The 22829-nt window shown below is 42.0% G+C and overlaps 1 long non-coding RNA gene across 1 annotated transcript; it reads left to right on the top strand.

Annotated features, from left to right (window-relative positions):
• The first annotated feature begins 14149 nt into the window (after positions 1 to 14149).
• LOC120932407 lies at positions 14150 to 19859 on the top strand. Its single transcript, XR_005747977.1, has 2 exons — positions 14150 to 15157; positions 19262 to 19859. It is a non-coding gene; the product is annotated as an uncharacterized LOC120932407 (long non-coding RNA).
• The last annotated feature ends 2970 nt before the right edge of the window (positions 19860 to 22829 follow it).

Here is a 22829-nt window from a genome sequence, read left to right as displayed (position 1 = left end):
TTGCTACCTAGAGACGGAAGGGACACAGCACTCACATATTGCAGTTCCTCATCTGTATAGGCATTACGTGATTTATACAGTTCGGAGTAGAAGGCTGCTAATTCTGCTATAATCGACTCGAGCGCCACGGATCGCTCCTATGGCGGGGGGACGCCTGCTGGCTATCCTGGCCAAAAGTCGGCCAGTCTTCTCCCCCTGTTTGGTAAAGAATCGCTTCTGTTCCACAGCGGAGGTTCTCAACCTGTCCAGGGAGTCCTGGCCCGACATCCATGCCTCCCTCACGGAATCTGTGGGGTCTAGGATAAATGCAAGTTCCAACTGCCTCACCTGGTCTTCCACCTGCTCCAGAAGAGCAGACAAATTATGTTTGATGGGCGCAATCTCCTGAATAAATGTGCCCCTTAGACAGGCCTTAAAGGCATCCCAACCCAGCGCCAGATCCATGCCTCCCCGATTCTCTAAAAAGTATTGTTCTATCTGGTGTACTATGCGTTCGTGGGATGTAAACCGCTTTAGCCAAAAGGCATTTAATTTCCATGTGGCTCTAGGTAGAGAAGAGACCGGGCAAGTAACCAGGTGGGCCACCAGCGGAGAATGGTCAGAAACCCCCCTGGGAAAGTATTCCACTCTGGGGACCATGTGTAGAACCTGTGGAGACCCCACACAGAGGTCTATGCGGGATAGGGAACAGTGTGTTTTTGAGAAACAGGAGAATTGCCTGGTTGTCGGGTACCTTGCCCTCCAGACATCAATCCAGCCCACCTCCCCCTAGTAGTCTGCTCAATACAGTGCCCCTGCCCCCTTGTGGCACCTGGGCCGGAGGGTGCCTATCCACCCTGGGATCCAGACAGCCATTAAAATCCTCCATGACCATAATAGGAACATCAGGTTTATCGACCAGGTAAAACAGGAGAAGCTGCAAAACCTCCCTAGAAAGAGGGGGTGGGTATATACACAAAGGCAATTATCATTGTCACAGTAAATACTTTGCAGTATAAAAATACATATCTGCTGAGGGAGTCCACAGTCGCATCAATTTCCTGGTAGGCCAAGGATTTGTGCACCAGTACACTCACCCCCCATGAATATGAGGTATGAGTGGAATGGTAGGCCTTGCCCACCCAGTAAAATCCCAGGCAGCCAACCATGTCCCTCGTGAGGTGGGTCTCTTGAAACCCCACAATAGCTGGGAGGAATTTTTTCAAACCGGAGCTGATCATGGTACGTTTCAACAGATCTTGGACAACACGAACATTCCAAGTCACTATTGGGGTGGTGGCCATGGCTGGTGTAAACAAAAGTCATAGTCAGGGGCCCAGGACCGCAGCATCAGGTTCCAGGATCTGAGGGCTGTGGTAGTCTGTCTGGCCGAGACGCCGGACTCCGTCAGCATTCGGGTCACCTCAGGTAGGTGCATCCACCAACATTGCCGGCGGGGGAGGCAGAGAGCAGAATTTCAACAAGTGGTATAGCATCGCGAGCAATATAGAAATTACTATAAACAGTCCAGAACAGACTCAACGGGCCCACTCAGCATCCCCGTCCGGGGGTCCAATCAGCTCCGGCGGGTGGATCCAACAAGTAATTTGTGCCAACAGGGCACCAAAAAACAGGTCCCTTCAACTGGGACTCAACGTAGTCATAGTAGCCAAGGTGGGTATAGACCCCCCACCGTAGCTTGAATTCCAGTGGAGATACACTTCAACTTCCAAAGCTCTCATCAAGCGCTAACAAAGTAAGGACATGTAAAATCCTGTTTCGCAAAGGATTGACTTATCTGAACTGCGGGAAACATGCCGACCTCGCGGGGATGGGTACAGGGCCTCAATCTCCCATGTCTGCATCACGGCGCCTCCTCAGGTCCTGCTTATTGCGGTCGAGCCAATCAGCTGCTTCCGTGGCGGATTCAAAAAAGGTGGCTTGTCTGTAACCTACAGCTTGGCCGGGTACAACATGGCAAAGGTGACTTGGATCCTCTGCAGGCGTTTCTTTATCTCAGCAAATTTGGCTCTCTTGCGCTGCACCTCAGCCGAGAAGTCTGGGTAGAACGATATTTTAGCTCCATTGTAGTGTACAGCTCCCCTTTCCCTGGTCAGTCGAAGTATAATCTCCCTGTCCCGGTAATTTAAAAGCCTGGTCAGCATGGACCTGGGTAGACTGCCAGGGGGAAGGGGTCTGGGAGGCGTGCAATGCGCCCTTTCCACCGGGAACAGTGTGGTGAATGCCTCCTTGCCGAAGATGTCCTGGAGCCATGCTTCTATGAAGGCCGTGGGACCCCTGCCCTCCACCTTCTCAGGGAGCCCCACTATGCGGACATTGTTCCTCCTTAGGCGGTTCTCAATGTCATCTGTCTTTGCATTGGCCTGTGCTGATTGCTGTAATGCTGATCTGGTGTCCCTGGTGAGGGGTGGCAGCAGGTCTTCCACCTCACTAATTCGTCCCTCCACAGCCGTGGCCCTCTCCCTGATTTTCTGGAGGTCATGCCTCAGGAGGGACACTGTCTATGTAAGTTCCCCAAAGTGCACCTTTAAGCCATCCACGAGGCTGTCACAGAGGTCGTGCATTTCTGCACAGCATGCAAGATTTCACTCAGTGTGAGCTGGGGGGCATCCTCCTGCAGCTCCGCAAATATGTCATGCATATTATCATAGGAGTTCTCTAGGGGCAGTGTGTCATCCATGGCTGAGGCGCCATTTTGCTCCTGTACCCTCTGTGCCCACGTCAGCGGCGGCAGAGCAGGGGAGCTGGTGGGGCCCTGCAGCTTTTGGGCATAATATAGCATGTCTTTGGGGGGCTCTTTCCAATGCTGTTTCTGCGTCTTAAGTGACTTACCGTCCATCTCCGGTGGTTTGTCTGCCCCACGTGCTGCCTTCTAATGCAGAGAGGATCCGGCACCATCTTGGATGTCCATAGCCGCCGCGGCTGCAGCTCCCCTCTCGGTTTTACGAGTGATCCGAGGCCCCGCCAAACACCGATTCACCCTGCGCTGTGGCCGGTAAGGTAAGGCTGTGTGTGTGGACCGATCGTCGGTGCGGCAAGTGTCCGGGAAAAGGATAAGAAGAGGATCATTAGCGGGAGCTCTGTGTATTGCGACCGCTCACATGTCCGTCCAGGCCACTCCCCATCTTTTCTATCTTTAATTTGATTGAGAGCTGTTCTTTGGCCATATGTTAGACTTGATTTATTGTTTCTCCTGGACTTTTTCAAAATGTCATGTACTTCCCGGAGATCTTGAGTTGTATGGTCAACAAAAGGTTATATGATATTTCATTGTGCCACTTTCAAAAGCCCTGACGAAGCAGAAATCTGCGAAATGCGTAGGCCCTACTATCTTCTCTGCTTGGGAATCGCACACCCTGAATTTGTAACTTCTAAACTGTAACGTGGTTTTATTTCATGCTTTGATTTTGTGGTATTACTGCCCTTTGGCATAAAAATAAAAGTTGTTTATTTTTCTATAATTCTAGTATTTCTATATTTATTTACTCCTCCAAGGCACATAGAAAGTCCCACCCCATTCAACCTTTTCTTGAAACATAGTCGCGCCTTACTTCTCTGTGCTGGCAGCTCAGCTGTCAGGTAATTGCCAGCTCTCATCTCTCAACAGTGATCCACCTGTTGATGATCCTGTTCGTCAGCTCTGCCTACTTAAAGCCTTCTAGTTCTTTTACTCTCTGCCTTTGCCTGTGTTAACATCATAAGAGACTGTCTCCTGCGTTCCTGTTGAAGACCTGCTTGATTGACATTCCCTCTGGCTACAGATCCTGCTTGCTGTACTACTACCTTTATCGCTGGCTCTTGAACATTGGCTTGGCCACTACCCGATCCGGTTACTGAACTCTGGCTATGTTTTGATTACACTTACTCTGTTTACCTTTTTATTTTTATTATTAAAGAAGTGTGATTTAACTGTACTTCGGTCTGATTCTTGGTTTCTGACACCTACCTGCCATTTCCTTGCTTTGGTAGGTTGTGCTAAAAGGTTTAAAACATCTGCAAAGTAATGAACACATTTATATTTATTACTTAATGTGGTGATACTCGTGAGCTTTCTTATTGAGTGAGACCTATAGAATGTGTAGGTCATATCACTGAAAACATAATATGCAGTTTTTAGATCATCTATCTCTAGATGTTTAGGGGTTATGGTAGTTGAGCTAGTCTTAAGACGGTTCAACCATGGTTGCCATAGAGATATTGTCTTGGTGTGGGTACCTCTACAGAAGGCCATAAATATTTTATAAGAGGAGCGTGTGTTCAATAGTTCTAGTGTATCTTTGATATTAGGTGCCTTGCTTGATTACCGCATATTTGTTAGGCTTTATCTTGCTGCTAGGAGCACATGGGTTGTTACCATTCTGAATGGGTAAGGAATACTTCCTATCGAGAGGTTTAACAGGGATAGTGCTGGGGTCTGTGGGATGTTGCTTTTTGTGATATCTCCCAATATTCCCAATAAGATATGTGCCCAAAAGGATTGTATTACAGGACACGTCCAGAATATATGGATCACATCTCCTCTTGCCTCTTGGCATCTCCAGCAGGAATTGGAGTGTTGGGGCCCAAAAGTAGCTAGCTTGTCAGGGGTCAAGTACCATATCGGCGATATTTTTTGATATATCTCCCAAAGAGCAGAGCAGTGAGTATATTTGAATATTGACCTAAATGCTTCTGTCCATTGTTGGTCTGAGTAGCATTTGCCTAAATCCGATTCCCACTGTAAATGGGATTTAAATTTAGGGAATTCTCATTTTTTTTTGGAGTGCAATGTGGAACATAGATATACCCCTTTGTTTTGTGGTTGGATAGGTGAAGTAATAGCAGGAGTTTACAGGGATGTAGTATATTTGGTTAGTTAGGTGTCGTAAGCAGTGAGGTATACAGAGGTAGTTGAAGTGTTCCGAGGATGGGAGGAGATAATCATGGCACAGTTGGTTAAAAGGTTTAATTGCCTTTCCCAGAAATAAGTCCTGAATGTATTTAATGCCCTTTTTTTGCCAGTGTGTTATGCCAGGATCTGGTGTTAGTTGATTCATGGTCTCTAGTGGGATAGGTGGGATATAGAATCTCCTGAGGGTGTTGTTTTTGCCAGTCTATGCCATGCTAAAGCTGAGGATCTTATTGCTAGAGTGTAGGCTGAAGGGATCAGGGGATTATTGAGGATTTAATTTGACCCCAGAGAGTTCTGGGGTGGGTTGGAACCAGTCGCACATTTGGGCTAAAATTGTAGTAGTCTTCAAAGTCGATGTAACATGTGCCTCCTGCTGACCTGTGTTTTATAAGGTGTGAACAGGCGCAACTGGGTTTTTTCCCTTGCAATATGAATTTGTTTAATGTGGCCTGGATAGTTTTGAAGTACTGTTTAGGGATAGTTATTGGGATGGTTCTGAATTATGCTGCATACACACCATCACTTTATGCGATCTAAAAAAACGACATTTTGAAAAACGTCAATTTAATTGACCGTGTGTGGGAGAAAACTTTGTTTTATGTCTTCTGAAAATCGACCAAAAAAAAATTGAAGCATGCTTCAATTTTATGTGTCGTTTTTGCCCAACGTCGTTTTTTGTGTCCTAAACATTGACCGTGTGTAGGTAAAAACGTTGTTTTAAGCCCGCGCATGCTCAGAAGCAAGTTAGGAGACGGCAGCGCTCATTCTGGTAAAACTACTGTTCAGAATGGATTAAGCACATTCGTTAGGTCGTTTTCAGCTTATATAGAAGAAAAGAATGCGCTTCTTTACACCCTGCTTTTAAATGCTACACAAAAATGGTCGTTTGTTGTGGCTGATCTTGTTACATAGTTATGACAAGCTTTTAACTTGATTATTTCTTGTTAGATACTGTTTAGGTTTGTGTTGTGTTATTTAGGTGTATCTTCCATCTTGAAATTTTTAAATATATATATTGGCAACCATTTTGTTTGTGCGTTTTTATTTTGGCCCAAACTTTTGGTGAAATCTCTATTTTGGGTTGATTTTGGAGTGTGTGAAGTGGCTGCAACAACATAATGTGTTTTTTTAAGTTACCCACAAGCATGTGTTTTTACCTTGTTAATGTTTCATAAAAGTTTTGTAAAATGGGTCTGCCCACTCACTAATGATCTCTCAAATAGCTAAAAAATACACATGGTCAAATTTGTATGATAAATCAAAAGTGCATTTATTCTGCCAAAAAATGAATAAATAAAATGGTGGCAAACAAAAAACACAACTTAATAAAAACAAAGATGCCAAGGAAGGCAGCACTTGAGAGCGTGCTTGAACTTAGTAAAACAAGGGTCCCCCAAGCCACCAATCCAGGCTGTGAGTCAACAAAAAATTCCATCAGGGGCACCGTGTTATTTTTTTGTCTTTCTCTTCCCAGCAGCCTTCCCTGCAGTCTTCCCTGCAGTCTTCCCTGTAGCCCGAGTCCTTGGGGGCTGGGTTCCTGGAGGCGATGTAGTGCCAGGAGCCAGAGCAGCCTCATGAAGAGGAGGAGCATGAGCAGGAGCAGGAGGAGCAGCAAGGACAGGAGGAGCAATCCGCACAATGTCGGTGTCGTCATCGAGCTGCCCCAGGGATGCCATGCTTATGGCTTTGAAGATGAGGAGTTCACAGCGCACACGCTGGCTCTGCTCCAGATTATGGAGCTTGGCTGCAATGAGCGCTGCAAACCCCTCTACTTCACTGGGTGGCTCTCGGATGGCCGCAGTAGCTTGGCGAAGCAGGGCCTGGGTCTCCTCCTCCATTTGTCGCAGACTCCTGACCCTTTTTGCGGGAGTGCGGAGTGGAGGGATCCGGGAGATGGTATCCCGCCGGCGTGCCTCCTGGGTCCCACTGGGGCCTGCCACCCCCTGGCTCCCAGTGGGTTCTGCCACCTCCTGCCTTGCAGTTGGCCCTGGCTCCCCCTGGCTCCCTGCGGGCCCTGGCTCCCCCTGGCTCCCTGTGGGGCTTGCCTCCTCCTGGCTTGGCTCTGCCTGTGTATCAAAAAAGGTACATAGTTTATTTTTGTTTGTCATTAATCACACACATTTTTCAAATCATGAGAGATGCAAATTGAATGTCAATATATATTACACAGGGTCGCCATCCCTAATTATGTGGCCCCTTACACACCTTCAGACATGGTCCCCCTGGAGTTGTGGGGGTTGTTGCAGGCTGAATTTGGGAATTAGGGGGCCTTTACCCCAATAAGCAAACTATTCTATTTGGTGTCAACTAGATTTTACCCAAAAAGGGTGTTTGACATCTGGGACCCCTTGCAGGTGTATTGCGTCCCCCCCCCTACTGGCCTACCCGAAAATGACACACACTCATTCCGACCCCTTCATTTTTCTATTTTGTCCCCATCCTGTTTTGCCACTACTGTCTATTGATATTATCTTAACAAATTTTATATTCCCTTTGAATTTAGAACACTAGTAACATCAATTTGCCATCATTATTATACTTGTCATATACTAAATTCATATAAAAATGACATACCTGGCTCCATGGGTCACAATTGGGGTCCTCCAGGAACTCTTGCTCTTCCTCCGAGCTTGCCTGCTCTTGTCTGCAGGGAAGACTGGAGGATTGGCTGCTGGGAAGCTGGGAGCTACCTCTTGGGGGAAGGGTAGACAGGGATGGCCTGGTCTCAATATGGTCGTCCAGGAACTGCAGCTGACTGTAGTACCACAGGGTAGGTTTGTAGATGGAGTCAGCTGCAGCCCCAGACCTCATTGAGGCCAGGACTTGGACCCGTTAATAATATCCATAAAAAGGAGCGTTTGCTCAGCAGTTCTTTACACATGTGTACTCAGTAGCACAATTATTTGTCACAATCCCAACCTATGTCGGGTGTCACACAGAGGTGAGCTGATCCAGTGGATACTTGGTTACCTTCCATGTAGAAAACGACACCAAATATACCAAGATTTTAAAGTGCTTTGGGAATGGCTAAAATGCTGATCTCTGGGTTTTAAAGGGTTTTACCAAAAAACAATAGTGCCATCTTTTAATTTAAAAAACATACTTTGTTTGACTTTCAGGCCTCTATAATGTTTTAAACTCATGTTTTCCCTTTCTTCATTCTCGTAGGGCACAATGAAGCACCAAGGCAGGAGGCCCAAGAAGAACAAGCCACACCCCCGAGGGATGTAGACGAAGGGGAACCTGCCACAACATCGGGTAAAGTATCATATACCACAGTCTCAGGCAATGTAGATGTAGGCCTACATAATGTTAATACATGTTTTGGTCCCACATTTCAGGAAGAAATCGTGCTGGTGAGGGACTTGACACCTATAGTGCCCAGCTCCTCATCGCAGAGGTCTTGTCGTGCAGGGCACAAGTCGAAAACATCCGTCTTGCCACACGCGAAATTCGGCACAAAGCCAAAACTCTGGAACGCCAGCTCAAAAATGTGATTAATGTTTTGGGGAGGGTCTAATTTTTTGGGGGCCTTTTTTTTGGTTTGAAAAGCCGTGATTTCCAATTTTTCCAATTTCCAAAAAAAAAAAAAATATTGGATTTATGAATAATGAAAAAACCAAAAAAATTTAAAAAAGTGATTTTATATTTGAATAATGAAAAACCAAAAAAAAAAAAAAGTGATTTTATATTTGAATAATGAAAAAAACAAAAAAATAAAAAAAAGTGATTTTATATTTGAATAATGAAAAAATAAAAAAAATAAAAAAAGTGATTTTATATTTGAATAATGAAAAACAAAAAAAAAGTGAATTTTGCTTGTGTAAAAAATAAACATATTAATAAACATATTAGTACTTACAAAAATGTGTGGCTAGTTGTTTGTATCAATGCTGACTCATTAAATAACTCAGGTATATTTTGTTGGTTAAGATTGACAATGATGTGAATTTAGTACATCCCAAACACATGGCTCTATGAGAACCTCGTAAAAAGCTAGAATACCCAAAATTCTGAAACAAAATTAAAATAAAATTAATTACACTGTTTATTCAAGAAAAAAGAAGATTTTATTTTTTACCCAAGATCGGGCATTGCAATGGCCCCCCTCCCCATAAAATAATCAACATAGGATTGACGCACTGCACGTGCGGTTTGGGGGCCAAGCCTGTATGGCTTGCCTCACAGAGCACCTACGGGGCCACAACATCTGCCTCATCAGGCAATACCGTTAGGTAAGTTGGCGAATGTCTTCTCAAATAATTGTGTAGAATGCAACAGCATAATATGATGTGATTCCATTTGTATTCCGCAAGGTTCATTGCAGTTAAAAACAATCTGAATCGGCTGGCCATGATTCCAAAGGCATTCTCTACCACACGTCTTGCCCTGGCCAGCCGATAATTAAAAACCCTCCTCTCAGGGGTGAGGGTGCGTTGGGGAAATGGCCTCATTAGGTGGGGACCCAATCCAAATGCCTCATCTGCTACAAACACAAAGGGCAGACCCTCTTCGTTCTCCTCCGCAGGTGGCAATCCTAGGTCCTCCGACTGAAGCCATTGGGCGAACTCCGTCTCCGCAAAGACACCACCGTCCGACATCCGGCCATTTTTCCCAACATCCACGTACAAGAAATCATAGTTGGCAGACACCACCGCCATCAAAACAACGCTGTGGAACCCCTTGTAGTTGTAAAAATGGGATCCACAATGGGGTGGGGGCACGATGCGGACGTGCTTGCCATCAATGGCTCCTCCGCAGTTCGGAAAGTTCCAACACTGGGAGAAGTCAGCTGCCACAGTCTGCCATTCCTGTGGCGTGGTGGGGAACTGTATAGAACAATAAGAAAAAAAACATTCAAACAAACATTGAGAACAGAATATCTCTAAACATTCAAGGGATCACAATAAAATAAAATTACTTAATTTAATATTCCAAAATAATATGGGATCACTAACCAGATTAATCACCCCCTCTGATGTGCAATAAAAAACATTAGGGGGAGGGGGCCCGAGATGAGTTTGTGACCTGACAAACAACACCCAAAAATAATAAAAAAATAATATATTTTGGATAGATATTAACATTAAAAATTAACAATTGTGTGTGTGTGTGTGTGTGGGGGGGGGGGGGGTTGGACTACATTGGAGGCCACAAATAAAGGGGGATATAGGGACACACAAAATGCAGCACTACAATGGAGGCCACAAATAAAGGGGGAGATAGGGACTAGGCTAGGTGGGTTTGGCCACAAAATAGAATGCTGGACAGGTTGGCTAACTAAAAGATACATGTAGGCTAAAAAATATTTAGAAAAACAGCATACATGGAGACAAAGTGAACATTCTCAGCATATTAAAAACAGGTTAATTAGGGAGTGTTTTTGGTAACAAAATTAAGCAGACAATATAGACATAGTTTGGGCATTGAAAGGACACCACTTACCTTAACATAGTCCTCCTGCAGAACCTGAATGATGGCAAAACAGGTCTCCGGGATTATGAGGCCCAGAGCCTGGGGGGAGATGCCCGTCGAGAACTTCAAGTCCTGCAGACTTCTCCCTGTTGCAAGGTAGCGCAACGTAGCAACTAGCCACTGCTCAGCAGTGATGGCTTCCCGCATAACGGTGTCCTGCCTGGTGATATATGGCGACACCGAAGCCAAAAGCTGCTGAACTACGGGGTCAGACATCCTAAGAAAATTCCTGAAATCATCGGTTATTTTCTCGGATCTCCCGCAGCAGAGGCATATGAGAGAACTGGTCCCTGCGTAGCAACCAGTTCTTGGTCCACAACCTCCTCCTCACCCTGTTCATGGACCGTTGCCGGGATGCAGCCAGGGCCAGATTAAGAACATCATGGGCCTGGTGCTGAGGATTTTGGTGGGGCCTTTTATAAATAATAAATGCGTGGGAATGACATGAACGCAGCCCGGCCAAGGCAAGTGACCAATGGCACAGAACCCAGAAGGAAGACCGGGTGAAGATGTAAGCGCCCGGGCCCCGCCTGATTCATCACAGCGCAGCACTGGAGGGTTCAGTCTGAAAATTTAAGTGTACACTAATGTGCTAATATGCTGTGCATACTTGTACGTTGTGGCATAACCTACCCCAGGGCCTCTAAAAAGTAGTAATGTCAGGAAAGTTTACTACCGCTTTATTATCACAGGATCCCAGGAGCCTCTCATGGGGCCCCCTACTGACCCAGTGGTCCTTGGGCAGTGCCTAAGTGCACAGTTGCTAACATTTAAAAAATATTTTCATTTTTTATATAAGTGCTATATTTAGAGTAGCTGAGATACCCGATGTTCCTCTATACATCATAGTAGTAATCACAAAATTAAATGAGTACTAATAATGGGGCAGAACAAATATGAGAACTGAGATTTCCTTTAGTTGAACTAACAAAAGTGTGTCTATTCTAGAGCTGGTAACATTAAGGCCGGGTACACACGAGAGGATTTATCCGTGGAAACGGTCCGGGGGACCGTTTCCACGGATAAATCCTCTGGCGGATTTTGATCTCATGGTTGTACTAACCATGAGATCAAAATCCCCGCGGAATTCCGTCCGCAGTGACGTGTCGCGCCGTCGCTGCGATGATGACGTGCGCGACGCTGTCATATAAGGAATTCCACACATGCGTCGAATCATTACGACGCATGCGGGGGATGGATTCGGACGGATTGATCCGGTGAGTCTGTACAGACCAGCGGATCAATCCGTTGGACTGGATTCCAGCGGATCGATTTCTTAGCATGTCAAGAAATTTTGATCCGCTGGAAATCCATCCCCGGGGACAAAAATCCGCGGAAACAGATCCGCTGGATCGTACACACCAGGGGATCTATCCGCTGGAGCCGGTCCGCGGATCAATTCCAGCGGATCGATCCTCTCGTGTGTACGGGGCCTGAGGGTATTCAGTATAATTTTAAAGAACTGTTTTTGTGGGTAAGCGACACAGGGGAGGAGTATGGACGGTATATAAGTGGGAAGTATGTGCAGGTGAGGGAGAGGGATGTGGAGGGTCTAACAGTGGGCACTATGTACAGGAGAGGAGTGCAAAGGGTACGGCAAAATGCACTATGTACAGGAGAGGAGTGTGAAGGGTATGACAATGGGCAGTATGTACAGGAAGAGTGTGGGGGTATGACAGAGGGTAGTACGTACCAGAGAGAAGTGTGGAGGGTATGATGGGGCAGTATGTACGGGAGAGGAGTGTGGAGGGTATGACAGTCGGCAGTATGTACAGGAGAGGAATGTAGACGGTATGATAGTGGGCACTATGTATAGGAGAGGAGTGTGGAGGGTATGACAGTGAACACTATGTATAGGAGAGGAGTGTGGAGGGTATGACAGTGGGCACTATGTATAGGAGAGGAGTGTGGAGGGTATGACAGTGAGCAGTATGCACAGGAGAGGAGTGTGGAGGGTGCGACAGTGGGCACTATGTACAGGAGAGAAGTGTATGACAGCAGGCACTATGTACAGGAGAGGAGTGTGAAGGGTATGACCGTGGGCACTATGTATAGGAGAGAAGTGTGGAGAGTATGACAGTGGCCACTATGTACAGGAGAGGAGTGTGTAGGGTATGACAGTGGGCACTATGTATAGGAGAGAAGTGTGGAGAGTATGACAGTGGGCACTATGTACAGGAGAGGAGTGTGGAGAGTATGACAGTGAGCACTATGTACAGGAGTGGAAGGATATTTAGGGACTGCGTAGTGGTTGAGCGGGTCATACATGGATTGAAATTACGCCAATTATGCAGAGACCAGCCATAGTCAATCTATGTATGGGCTAGCTGGTTTTACACAAGTCAATCTATTAATCGACTTGAGTACAACCAGGCTGTTAGGTTTTTCCCAAAACAATCAGTGCTGCCAGCTATAGTTGGCAACACTGATCATTGTACGCACTGGCAGAACACAATAACACTGCAGGAGTGATTCCCCCATCCAAAGGGCAGCAGGTGAGAGGGTGTGGGGACAGGCTGGGGAGAGATACTAGTCAGTGGCTGGGTAGGCACTGGCTAGTATCAGAGCCAGATACACACAGGTTACATACGCCACGATCGTTAGAGCGAGAACAATAATTCTAGTACTAGGCCTCCTCTGTAACTCTAAACATGTAACCTAAAAAAATGTAAAGCATCGCTTAGGATACCAAAAAAAATTGTGCTTACTTAACTAACTAGTGTTTTTTTTAATGAATAAAAAAAAGTTAAAAAAAAAAAACATGTTTGAAGAATTGCTGCGCAAATACCATGCTAGAGCTGCACAATTAATCGGTAAAAAAATTGTGATCTCGATTCAACCCCCCTGACGATCTCCAATGCAGAGTTTGCTGATTCTTTCATATAACAAGTGGAGAGACTTTCAGCTATCAAAAGAAAATATCCGGGCAGTCTGCCAAGTTTTTAATAGGAAACATTGTAACTAACACTTCCTTCTTAGATCAAAGGGATAAACTAACTAACATTGTAACTAAATTTAACCACTTAAAGTCCAACACTTGTTTCTTAAATTAAAAAGCAATATTATTTGCTAGAAAATTACTTGGAACCGCCAAACATTATATATATTTTAGCAGAGACTCTAGGGAATACAATGGCTATTGCTGTAGTATTTTATGTCACACTGCATTTGCCCACTTCAATGAATAATAAAAACCATAAAAACAAAACAGTGAAGTTAGCCCATTTTTTTTCTTTGTTTTTTTGTTTTAATGTGACAGTTGATGTTACCCTGCAAGAATTGTGACAGAATCATGATCTATCTTCTAAGCAAAAGAATTGCAATTCTCATTTTAGCCAGAATCGTGCAGCTCTACACCGTGCAACATAAAAAGTGCAAAGACCACCATAGAGTCATTTTCTAGCAAAAAACAAATGATGATTTTTACATGTAGTAGAGAAGTGTCAGAATTGGCCTAGGTGGCAAGGGGTTAATTACCATGAGTAATATACAAATAATTATTATAAGCCCTGTGATCCTAGTCTGCTGCAGTGTGTCAGCTTGTTTTTATATTGGCCGCTCTGAATGTAGCTTCTGACAGGCTGTGCAAGCAGGTCTGTATCTCCGGAACCATAAATGATAGCCGTCCCATATTTTGACCAGTTGTGGGGTAGGTCTTCCCATGCCTACCCCCCAAATGTGGGGCTTCTGTGACCTCTGGTCATCGAGCTACAACCCCCCAAAGTCGATCTTTTTTTTTTTTTGGGGGGGCAAATGGGCCTATCTTGAGAAAGGGGCTGTCGGAACATTTGGGGTTAAAAGAATACATATAAAGATCGCACATAATACATGTTTCATAGTGCTCCATATACAGGGATATGATGAACTGAAGATCAGCCATTTGTCCCTGTTAGAGTTTAAACAAAGGTTCTCAGGCATGAATGGACACTGTTTTTAGGTTGTAAAAAGCCTGCCTGTGCTATCTCCCCAAATCATATCTCCTGGGGTTTGACACTTATAAGATAAGAGAATGAAAAGCCTGGCACGGCATGACACTAAACACAGTGTGGTCTCTGTGTTATGAAACTAAATGGGCTATTCACAAATCCCAGTGAAATTATATATCTTAAATAGTATTGTATCTTTATAATGCCACAACGACAACATGTATATCAGTAATTCACATAATACTACTCGTTAATACATAGACACTACTGGGGTCCCAGGTATAAGATCCTAAAATAACTTCAAAGTATTAGACTGCCTTGATCACAGCCCGACATTAGTTTAAAGGAACTTTCCAAGGCATGTGTGTTGATCATAAAACCTTATCTCAATCATAACTTTAGATGTTGCCAAGATGGCTGACAACTGTTTGACATATAGGACAATTTATGATGGTGCTACCCCAGATAAAGTTAGAGAGGTCATAAGTCATGATTAACTCTGCTTGACCTCATCATTAGGAATAATTCCTTATACGCTACTGCCCCCTACAGGTTAATATCGGCATTGGTTCAATATAGACTTATCAAAACATATTATCATGTGACCTCACCAGTCATGTGACAGTGATGTGACACACCCAGTTCTTTGGGGAGATAAAAAGGGATTATTCAGGACAGAGAGGGAGGCTGATGGGAAGAAGCTTGATGGGAGAGAGAGAGCTGATCTCTGTAGAGCTGATCTCTGGAAGCTGCTCTGATCTGTGAAGGAAGCTGGAAAGCAGAGAGTGACCGCAAACATGTAGAGGGTCTCAAGAGTCCTTCATTAGGACTTTCCCTTCTCAAACAGAAAGATCTCTTATTACTGGTAATGTATAATTTTGATCTTACATCCTCTATGCAATAGGTAGTTTAAACAGTTACCAACTGGGGCCACTCTATTATCTTAGCAAGTGTTAATTGGATCTGAAATATCTTTAACTGCAGCATAAGATTATTCAGAGGCAATTACAGAAGTAACGCACAGACGTACTGTATATAGATACTTGTTATTACATATATCGATCACAATATCATTGTGAGTCCTAGTGAATGGCCTAATGTTGGGATATGTTTAAACAGGTGATGCAGTAGAGATAGCCTTGTGTGTTAAAAAGACATTCTTGGCCAAATTACCAAGAACTGTCCACAGGATATCTTGTCCTTGTGTTTTATGTATCAGTGGCAAGAGATCTGTTGGTTATTGAGAAGAAATAATACAACGTCGAGGTTATGTCACTAAAAGCTAAAAGGTTTTAAATACGCCAAGATGATTTAAATATGAGAGCTATGAATGCCTTGTCATAATATTGTAGATAGTCTCTAAACATTCAACCATCGCTTATTTCTGATTATAGAAGCATATCAATTGATTGTTGTAATACGAATTGAACCTGAATTTAGATTTTGCACTGTACCTTTAGTTAATAAATATATATATTTTAAATATTCATTTGTATTGCTTGTCCTCAAAATAGCACGGATAAAAGAATTTTAGATATCTTGTATTGTAGGAAAATTGTATTTCTCCCAAAGCACAGATATACATATTTTCATAATACAATAATATTTTATAGTTCAGAATAAATATTCTGACGGTATATGTAGGCTCTATGCCGAGATACGTCAATGGTTCTGACATATATGGGGGCTCGTCCGGGATCTGTCAACGTTTGAGACAAATAATATAATTGTGCAAAATTATAAATATTTTTGTCATTATTAATTTTAAATTTTTTGGAAAAAATAAATAAATATAAATTTTTAAAAAAATTAATATTTGTTTTGCCATTGTTAGATGCAATATTAAAAAATGACAAAGACTAAAGTTATTTTAGTGCAGCCGGTCCTGCTGATGCAGAGACTGAAATTGGTCTGCATCACAGACAGTTTGCAAAATATCAGGTAATGTCTTCTATCAGAGGAGTATGGTTAATGAAGACAGAGCTTGGTCCCTATAAGTCAGCCGACGCTGCAGTAAGGACAATGGGTACTTTCAAATTTAAGCCCAATCAAAGTACCACAGAACTTTTAAAAGTTCTCAAGAAAGCCCAGGCTGTTGTAAGAAGCCCAGATTTTGAAGCCATGAATTTTCCCGATTATTTGGTAAGGCTTTGCCAAATAAAATAAAGTAAAAATTATTATGGCCAGGGATTATTACCCTAAAAATGGATTGGTTTGGTTAAACAGAACACCATCCTTTTTACGGTTCTACAGAACCAGAGCTTCAAAAATAAATTTAAAAAGCCCGCTCAAATAATGGCTTAATAAGAGCAAGAACAAAATTGAAGCTCCTCTCAATTAAAAAGTTACACTCAGTTCTAAAAAAACTAGAAAGTGGAATCTGGCTGAGATGTTCAAAAATGTAAATGTCTGTTTAAAAGTTTTTTTTTTTTCTTTTCTTTAAAACGGAGTCTTTCACACCCTCCTTTGTGAAAAGGTGGGGGGTGAAATGAGCAGCCAAGACATGGCTTTGTAGAAACTGACAGGTTTAAGGAATGTCTGTGTGATACCAGTGGGGGGGCATTGCTCCATGCTTATACAAACACACAATACTGACAAAGTGAAACAAAAAAAAAAAAACTCCATGTCATTCATTCCAAGTATATGTGTTTTGTTTTTATATTGTTTTCCTTTCAGGTATTTTGTAATAACAAGATACCATATGAATATATGGAATATTTCAAATAAATCCAAGCAATTATGTTATTTCAGAAATATTTAAAATAAATCCAAGAATTTATTTTCTGAAAAATACATCAGCTAAAATTATTTATTTTAAGCTGACTTGGTAAATATTTCAGCACTGCCCTGAAATCAAATAAAAATAAAAAGCCCAGTTGTATTTCAACTTAAAAGGGAATGAAGTAATTTATATTCCCACAGGTATAATCAATATGCCCACGATCGATTACAAATGGGTATCGATCTCCTTAACAATATTTATATCCTATTGTGATTTTATAAAAATAATAATGAGGCCATACATGTGAACCTTCTCGGTTCTCTCACATTCAGTGAGTATAAGTGAGATCCATATTTAGATGGCACCCTCATACAGGCATCTCCGATTTTCCCCAATATGAGGGTCAGACAGGAGGATCATACTAAAGTGTATGTCCCCTGGAATATAATTGAGAGGTATGCTTGGAAGGTGATATTCTCAAATGCCCACATCCATACATTGTATGCTGACTCTATTGAGCTTCGCAATTATACGTAATCCTACTGGGATTGTATGGTATTTTCCCCCCAGGTCAATGACCTGTGGAATATTTATGAGGTTCATATTTATGCCAGGAATATAATCACATTAGTAGAAATTATTAAAATAGTTGATCAATCCTAAAAATAAATATTTAGGTATTCACACCCTTCAGGAAATGAATAAATAATCAGTCAATCATTTATTCCTGATAATCAATGACCCAATATATCATGTGTACATTGACAACGATATATTACATTGCTTTGTTATGCACATAGATCTGGTAAATACCAAAGTGGTCCAGATTAAAGTAAAACCCAAGTAGTTTCATAAATGAACATGAAGCCCAAATATAATCTTGGTTACTGCCCGATGCAGTAAACATATTAGTACCACAAAGGTCATTATTCAGACAGGTACTAATACATTTCTATTATTACCCGGCCATGTATACATAGGCCAAAGTTTTTTAAAGAACCCTACTGCATTAAAATGTTTCGCAGACAGGATGTACACAGAAAAGATTTCAGTAAATCACACTTAAATGAAAGAAACGTTTTCATAGAGTTTAAGAAAATATGTTTATGAAAAGATTCCTGTGACGTGTTATAATAGACATACACATAGCAAGGATCCAATCTGATCCAAGTGAAAACTTACCTTGTGTTTTAAATCAAACATTGTTGTCTTTCCCTAGCTGGCTATGTTTCGCTAGTGGAGACCATTAAGAATTTAAAGGAAAGGAGCTTTGTAAGATTAGTGAACCGGATCTTATGATAATCCTATACTTGATATTCTTAAACTAAGTGGTCATTGCGTTTGTATGCTGATCTAAGACAGCTACATAAACGAGTATATATGCACAGCTAAACTATGCCATACATTGACCAATGCTTGATAGAAAAATACAAAGCGCTAAGTATTTCACCACACTAAATGATGCCCAATGATGGTGGAACATTCAGGTAAGTCCTGAAGACCCATACAAGCTGGCAATTAACGGTGGTAAGAAATAGTACAACTGAAACATAATGTAACTTGGTTGAATAAATTCATGTTTTGAATGTGATTTTGTTTCTGTTTGTTATTTTACATAAGGCCAAGGCCTGATATACCTTCAAGAAAAAGTAACAGGGGGGATGATATTTTTGCTGAATAGCAAAATGTTTGAAAAGCGTATCCCAGAGTTCAGATATGTTCTTAACCAGTTGAGGGAGGCGGGTGTTTGAAATTTCATTTCAGGAAGACCAATGGTGTCGCTCCAAGGTTCATCCCCTGAGGCCTACGGTTCGTAGCCTAAGTCTCGCACAAGAAGAAAATGGAGACTGTGATGAGGTCAAGAGTATCTGCCAATATCAGTGAATTGAGAACATGTTTGGGTATGGTATGAAATATGAAATTGTATGCTTGTCATCCTAGTTTCCAACCAAGAATGCTGGAAGGTAATGTATAAGAAGAGACTTAACAGGATCAAGAGAATGTAATGTAATAAAATGACATTGTGATATTTCTCTCTTGACTTACAGATCTCCAAATCTTATACTTCAGCATTAGTGTTGATCCTGCCATTCATGGCAGAATAATATTATCATTACATCGTTGATGATTTTTAGTTAATTAAAATATAGTTAACCAATCGCTATATCATATATATATAGCATAGTTAGAAAAAGTAAATCTTAATTAATAAGAATATGTATTCATACTGTCTATTTACTCCAATAGAAAATGATTGACAATCCAGACCAGATCGTTGATTGGTAAAGGTGAAGTGATCTACCAAAGACGCAACGATCGCATGGATGATGTTAATCCTTGGCACCCCATTCCGGAGGGAACCGTCACCAAACCACACTCCAGACCAGATCGTTGATTGGTAAAGGCGAAGTTAACCACCAAAAGATACCGCGATCGTCTGGATGATGTTAATCCGTGATGCCCAGTTAAGGATGGAACCTGCCGCCACATCGAATCCTTCATCAGGAGTCATGAAGCGAGATGCTCCAGGATTCGTATTGTCGGAAAGAAAGATTTGTTGCAGAAGTCCCTTGTTCATTTGAATCCAAGAATATCCGTCGAAAGAAGGGATATTGAGTCCCATTTACAGCTTGTAACCCTACAAGAACGGATTCACTGAAGAGTTCTTCAATTGCTGGTTTTCCAGTTTTGTTTTTATTACATTTGAAATGGGGGGGTGACACCACCACTGCAACAGTTCATTTTGTTTTTATAAAGACTTGAACTCGTCAAGGAAGATCCAAGTCATACAAGAACACTCTTTATCATATGGACGAAGAGAGGAACATTTTTTTTTTTAGTATAAAGAAAAATAATAATGTGGCCATATCTTTTAACCACTGATATTTCTTCGGACACCGTTTCTTAACATGTGTTTGGCTATTCGCCACACTATGAAAGAACGTGGGGGGGATTTGTCGGAACATTTGGGGTTAAAAGAATACATATAAAGATCGCACATAATACATGTTTCATAGTGCTCCATATACAGGGATATGATGAACTGAAGATCAGCCATTTGTCCCTGTTAGAGTTTAAACAAAGGTTCTCAGGCATGAATGGACACTGTTTTTAGGTTGTAAAAAGCCTGCCTGTGCTATCTCCCCAAATCATATCTCCTGGGGTTTGACACTTATAAGATAAGAGAATGAAAAGCCTGGCACGGCATGACACTAAACACAGTGTGGTCTCTGTGTTATGAAACTAAATGGGCTATTCACAAATCCCAGTGAAATTATATATCTTAAATAGTATTGTATCTTTATAATGCCACAACGACAACATGTATATCAGTAATTCACATAATACTACTCGTTAATACATAGACACTACTGGGGTCCCAGGTATAAGATCCTAAAATAACTTCAAAGTATTAGACTGCCTTGATCACAGCCCGACATTAGTTTAAAGGAACTTTCCAAGGCATGTGTGTTGATCATAAAACCTTATCTCAATCATAACTTTAGATGTTGCCAAGATGGCTGACAACTGTTTGACATATAGGACAATTTATGATGGTGCTACCCCAGATAAAGTTAGAGAGGTCATAAGTCATGATTAACTCTGCTTGACCTCATCATTAGGAATAATTCCTTATACGCTACTGCCCCCTACAGGTTAATATCGGCATTGGTTCAATATAGACTTATCAAAACATATTATCATGTGACCTCACCAGTCATGTGACAGTGATGTGACACACCCAGTTCTTTGGGGAGATAAAAAGGGATTATTCAGGACAGAGAGGGAGGCTGATGGGAAGAAGCTTGATGGGAGAGAGAGAGCTGATCTCTGTAGAGCTGATCTCTGGAAGCTGCTCTGATCTGTGAAGGAAGCTGGAAAGCAGAGAGTGACCGCAAACATGTAGAGGGTCTCAAGAGTCCTTCATTAGGACTTTCCCTTCTCAAACAGAAAGATCTCTTATTACTGGTAATGTATAATTTTGATCTTACATCCTCTATGCAATAGGTAGTTTAAACAGTTACCAACTGGGGCCACTCTATTATCTTAGCAAGTGTTAATTGGATCTGAAATATCTTTAACTGCAGCATAAGATTATTCAGAGGCAATTACAGAAGTAACGCACAGACGTACTGTATATAGATACTTGTTATTACATATATCGATCACAATATCATTGTGAGTCCTAGTGAATGGCCTAATGTTGGGATATGTTTAAACAGGTGATGCAGTAGAGATAGCCTTGTGTGTTAAAAAGACATTCTTGGCCAAATTACCAAGAACTGTCCACAGGATATCTTGTCCTTGTGTTTTATGTATCAGTGGCAAGAGATCTGTTGGTTATTGAGAAGAAATAATACAACGTCGAGGTTATGTCACTAAAAGCTAAAAGGTTTTAAATACGCCAAGATGATTTAAATATGAGAGCTATGAATGCCTTGTCATAATATTGTAGATAGTCTCTAAACATTCAACCATCGCTTATTTCTGATTATAGAAGCATATCAATTGATTGTTGTAATACGAATTGAACCTGAATTTAGATTTTGCACTGTACCTTTAGTTAATAAATATATATATTTTAAATATTCATTTGTATTGCTTGTCCTCAAAATAGCACGGATAAAAGAATTTTAGATATCTTGTATTGTAGGAAAATTGTATTTCTCCCAAAGCACAGATATACATATTTTCATAATACAATAATATTTTATAGTTCAGAATAAATATTCTGACGGTATATGTAGGCTCTATGCCGAGATACGTCAATGGTTCTGACAGGGCCTAGAGCTGCAGCTCCATAAGCCCCCTTGTTAATCCGGCCCTGGATGCAGCACACATCCTAACAACAAGCACAGCACGATCTCGGCGACGAGTTCGTACCCGCAACATGGCTAGAAAACGGTCGTCAAATCAGATCAGACTAAAAATTATGACCTGAAGTACAGAATGGCCTCTGAAGAACGACCTGCAAAACAGCACCGTGCACACAAGAACGCAATGCCAAAACAAATACGTCCTAAATACAAGCACTGTATCACAGATCAGACGACAAATACACAAAATGTACAACAGAAAACGTAATTTAAAGCACAAACACTGAAAAGAGCGAATCGTCTCTCACCAAACTTTTACTAACACGCAGCAACACGATATCAGCAAAAGAGGCCGTCTTCCGCATGGAAACGACCCTTTATAGGGACGTCGTACGTGCTTTACGTAACTGCGCTTTGCTAGAGCTTTTTGAAAAAGCGACGGTGTGTATGCTACATCGTTTTTCAAATTGAAGTTTCAAAAACGTCGTTTTTTTTAATCACAGAAAACGTCGTTTTTTAAGATCGCATAAAGTGATGGTGTGTACGTGGCATTAGTATGCAGTTGGGGTAAGTGTAGCATTTTAAAGGCTGCTAATCTCCCTGACCATGACCACTCATGTTTGGATAAAGATTGTAGGTCTGAAGGTCTAGCAGCAAATGGTTTGTAGTTAACTGCAAAGAGGTCTCTCACCAATATGGTAAGTTGAGTACCCAAGTATGATATACTGGCATCTGCCCATATGTAAGGAAATTGAGCTTGTAGCAGGTTTCTGGTTGTGGTATCGAGACCTAGATCTAGTATATATAGCGGGAGCTCCGTGTATTGCGACCGCTCACATGTCCGTCCAGGCCACTCCCCATCTTTTCTATCTTTAATTTGATTGAGAGCTGTTCTTTGGCCATATGTTAGACTTGATTTATTGTTTCTCCTCCTTTTCAAAATGGCATGTACTTCCCGGAGATCTTGAGTTGTATGGTCAACAAAAGGTTATATGATA

The sequence above is a fragment of the Rana temporaria genome, chromosome 3 (genome assembly GCF_905171775.1).
Source record: "Rana temporaria chromosome 3, aRanTem1.1, whole genome shotgun sequence".
In the NCBI taxonomy this organism is placed as follows: Eukaryota; Metazoa; Chordata; class Amphibia; order Anura; family Ranidae; genus Rana; species Rana temporaria.
Note: the sequence above shows the minus strand (reverse complement) of the source record. Positions and strands in the feature narration are given on the sequence as shown.